Raw genomic sequence first — 4,637 nt, forward strand, 5'->3', positions numbered from 1 at the left:
GGCAGGAAGATAGGGCAGAGATAATGGTTAGATTTGCAGCCCAAGCAGTGTTCCCCCCGCCACCACCGTGACCTCTCGAGCGAGAAGTCTCCTGGAGATTGCCCTTTCCAGGAAGATTCCAGTGGGTGCCTCCAGTGCCCATCACACATAGGGGCCAGCACACAGAGGGGCTCCAAGACCCCCACTGCTGTCTTGACCCCATAACCATGAAGCGAGTGAGGCACAAAAGGAATGCTGATTGTAAAGAGCAGAGGGATGCCTGTGGCCAGCAGCATGGGCTGGGTGGACTCCAGAGTGACACCCGAGGCCATGTCCAGGGCTGGAGCCTTCCTCCCCCCTGCCCTCCCTCCACAGAAGCACCCCAGTGCTGGTGGCTTGTGCCTGGACATGGAGGTGGCGGGGAGCAGCTGGTGGCCCGCTCCCTCGCCCTTGACCGCAGCCTCCCTCGCGGCACATGCTGTCATGTGGCAGGGCACAACAACAACACGGGCTAATTGGTTAATGTGATTTCAAAACATGATTTGCAATTATAACTCACCAGAGAGCATTCAATGATCCCGCACATCGGAGAGTGGGTTTTTCTCCTTCGTTTGTTCCTGGAACCTCGAAACCAATTAACTTTACAGAAACCAGAAGCAAAGCGCTGCCCAGCAGACCTGAAGGGTGGGTTATCTCTGCCTCAATCACCTCTGTGCCAAGCCACAAGCTGGGAACCAAGGACTGGAGGACATCGGATAACCCTGATGCTTCTCCCTGCACCACTGAGGGGTTTGGAGGGACCTACACAGGCTCCCCCAGCTCCAACCCAGCAAGCACCATGGCTGCTTGGGAGCACTTGAGGGCAGGAGGATGCTCTGAGCCCTAAGATGTGGGAATAAACTGTTCCTGTTGGCATAGGGAGACTGTCCCTTCAGTCCTCTCCAGAGGTGCTGGCACCTCCTGGCAGCCTGCTCATCTCTGCCACCCAGGCAGGACAGCCATGTCCCCACTGTCCCCACTGGCAGCACCCACAGCCCCACCAGGGCCAGGGGCTTTGTTTCTGTGGGCTGACCATCCTGCAGCAAAGGCTTAAATGCCATTAAGGTAATTAAGCAAGGACTTAGCAAGGACTGTAATGCCTTTAAACGCAACTCAAATGACTTTCAAGCCAAACAAACCCAAGTAGCCATGATGCTCCTGAAACTTGCAGCACCCAGTGCCCAGCTCCCCTGAGTCTTGGCTTGTTTCCCCAGTGTCCCCAGTTGCTGGGCTCTGTTGCTCCCCACATCCCACTGGAAAGCCAGGCATGTAGCCAGCAGTATTTTTACTCTTGGGTGGGCAAAGAGATGTTGGGTGCCATCAGCTGCTGGAGGGATGATCTGGCAACTATCCCTCAGGATGGTGATGCAGCTCCACTCTGCCGGGGGACCTCTGCTCACAGGACCTGAGTCTCTCTGGGCTGGGAGCTGCCTTCCATCAGCTCCCCAAGCCTCGGGGTCCTCCATCCCACAGGGAGCTCGGCATTCCACACTGCAGCCACCCAGGCTTCCTGAGGACAGACAGGAAGCTCAGGCAGCTGCCAGAACCTCTGAGGAGGCACAAGGTGATGCTAGCAGTGCAGCATGGGGTAGTGGAAGGAAATGTGGGGCAGTGTTGGGGGGTCTCCAGTCCCTGGGGAGGGGGCTCTCCTGTACATCTCCAAGCTTTCTGCAAGCTGTCAGGGAGCGTGGAGTCAGCTGGGAGGCCCCCAGGGGATGCCAGGCATAATGCCCAGGGCCTGGGCAGCAGGGTGGCAGATGGCTGGGGAGCTGGGGACCAGGGAGCAGGGGAGGACCGGGGACACCTTTCAGCCCAGACAACTGTAGCATCCTTGTTTAGAGTTATTTATAACTGGGCCAAAAACGGAGACGTGGCCACAGCTGTGTCCCTCCTCTCCCCGGGGCACTGTGGTCAGTCCAGAGCTGACCAAGGAGCAGATATGGTCCCTGCAGTCCCTGTGAAAGGGCAGTCTGCTCCAGCCCCCTATGGAGGCACCCATAGGGCTGTCCTGAACCTCCACACTGGGGGGTGTGACTGTCACTCCCAGGGCCAGCCAGTCCACCACAGGCTCCTGTCGGGTGTGATCCAGCCATGAGGAGGAGAGAGGATAAAGGCCCTTTCATGGCCCATCAGGGAAAAGGACTCAGTAAGAGAAGCACAGAAGGACGTGCTGGTGCTCAGGACTGAGGCTGCCATGTCCCCCAGCCCTGTGGGGGGATGTGGGGTGCCCGCCCCAACCAGGGGGCAGCTGGGGAGTGCCGGGTGCTGAGTGTCAGCGGGCACCTCTGGGTCCCTGCTGGCATCACCCAGCCTTGTGTTTGGGTGGACTAAACCTGGTGCTGTTTCAGGCTGGGCAGGGCTGGCATGGTGGCCCTCTCCAGGGTTGGGAAAGCCCTGGGGCAGCTGCCCCTCTCCCTCCCCTCCGAGCTGGCCGACAATTGGCTGCCCAAAGGACGCCGGCCTTGATCCGCATCGCTGGCCGTCCCCAGGGCCGAGCAAACAGAGAGGAAAACAGCCCCAGCCGGCTCCTGCCATTGCCGGCGTGCAGCCAGCCCCTGGCACCCCCAGTGCTCCTGTCCCAGGGACCTCTGCACCGCTCTGCCTGGTGCTGCCAGGGGGATAATGGTACTGACCCACCTGCGCCGCAGCCAGGAGTGAGTCCAGGGGCTGCAGGGGCTGAGCCGGGAGGAGGAAACAGAAACCAGGATAAGCACCCACCGTGCTGGCAGAGGGACTGCCCACAATGGGGGAAGCGAGGCACGGCCAGCGTGGCACTGAGACCACTGGTCCTGGGTGTGGGGTCATCCCTCCTTGCCCAGTCCAAGGGTCAGCTCGCCCAATTCAGCGCTGTTTGCCATGGGGCTGGGCCAGTCCCTGGGTCTGTGGGCCGGCCAGGGCCGGCCAGTTGGTGGCAGGAGGCCAGCACAAGCCCGGGGCACGTGCCATGGCCTTGCGTAGCCGCCTCACATGTTTCCCTCACAGCCCAGTTCCCTGAAACCTTTCCCCACCAGTAGAGCATGGTGCTTCACAGAAATCCCCCTGGCACCCTTTCCAGAGCTCCCCTGTCGGAGAGGCACCCCAGTCCCACCAGATGCCAGGGGGATACCAGAGGCCAACTCCAGTCCCACCCCCTCTCGGCACATCCCACACCACTCAAAGTCCTACCACCTGCTCCATGGCACTCCTGGGATGCCCACCCATCCTGTGAGCAGCAGGACCCACCTGCCACCAGCACTGGGCTCAGTGGGTTGCAGCAAGCACAGATGAGGGCTCGGATGGGTATGGGGAATGCCATCACCAGCATCAGTGGCCACCGTGGCACAGTGGTGACACAATGGTGACGCAATGGTGACACAACGGTGACACAGTGGTGACACCATACCAGGGATGGGGATACAGGCCCCCAGCTGCCCTGCCGGCACTACAGCTGTCCCTGCGAAGGTCAGGCCGTGGGTGCCAGGCCACGGGCGGCTGCTCCAGCTCCGCCGGTTCTGCCCAGAGCGCTGCCCCCTCTCGCTGTGCCGCCGGCAAGGTCAGCGCGGCGCTACGGCAGCACCGGCCCCCGCCATCCCCCGCCGCCGGCCAGCCGCTCCCGGTTCCCACCGGCTGGAGGGACGGGCATGGTGTTGGTGACCCCACACCACCCACGCGGGACATGGCCGTCCCGTGACTCTGTGGGCTGGCGATGGCCCTGCCCGGGAGCACCGGGGAGCGCGGGGGCACCGGCAGCGAGCGCGGGGGGAGCGGCACGGCCGGACCGGTGCCCGACCGCCCTCTGCCGGCAGCCGGCGGCACAGCCGCGCCCTGCCCGCTGCCCGCTGCCCGCTGCCCGCTGCCCCCTGCCCGCTGCCCGCTGCCCGCTGCCCGCCCGCTGCCCGCTGCCCCCTGCCCGCTGCCCGCTGCCCGCTGCCCCCTGCCCGCCCCCTGCTCGCTGCCCCCTGCCCGCTGCCCCCTGCCCGCTGCCCGCTGCCCCCTGACCGCCCCCTGCCCGCTGCCCGCTGCCCGCCCGCTGCCCGCTGCCCGCTGCCCGCTGCCCGCTGCCCGCTGCCCCCTGCCCGCTGCCCGCTGCCCCCTGCCCGCTGCCCGCTGCCCGCTGCCCGCTGCCCGCCCCCTGCCCGCTGCCCGCTGCCCCCCCGCTGCCCGCTGCCCCCTGCCCGCTGCCCGCTGCCCGCCCCCTGCCCGCCCCCTGCCCGCTGCCCGCCCCCTGACCGCTGCCCGCTGCCCGCCCCCTGACTGCTCCCCGCTGCCCGCCCCCTGACTGCTCCCCGCTGCCCGCCCCCTGCCCCCTGCCCGCCCCCTGACCGCCCCCTGACCGCTGACCGCCCCCTGCCCGCCCCCTGCCCGCCCACTGCCCACACTCCCTCCCCCGTGCCTGCACCCAGCCTGGCTCCACTGGGGCTTCCCCAGCACTCACTGCCTTGTCACACCCATATCACTCCAGCCCACGTCCTCCCAGCCCTCTCCCCCAGCTTGCACCCCAGAACTCTGCCTGCCCCTGTGTGGGACAGCCCCAGTCTCCCTCATTCTATCCCATGGGAAGTGGTGGCCACGCTGCCTGGCACCTCTCCATTGGAGGTCACCTGTTTCCCGAAGCCTGTGGCCACCCCAGTGCTTTCCAT

Source organism: Coloeus monedula (genome assembly GCF_965178545.1).
Source record: "Coloeus monedula genome assembly, chromosome: 11".
NCBI classification, from domain to species: domain Eukaryota; kingdom Metazoa; phylum Chordata; class Aves; order Passeriformes; family Corvidae; genus Coloeus; species Coloeus monedula.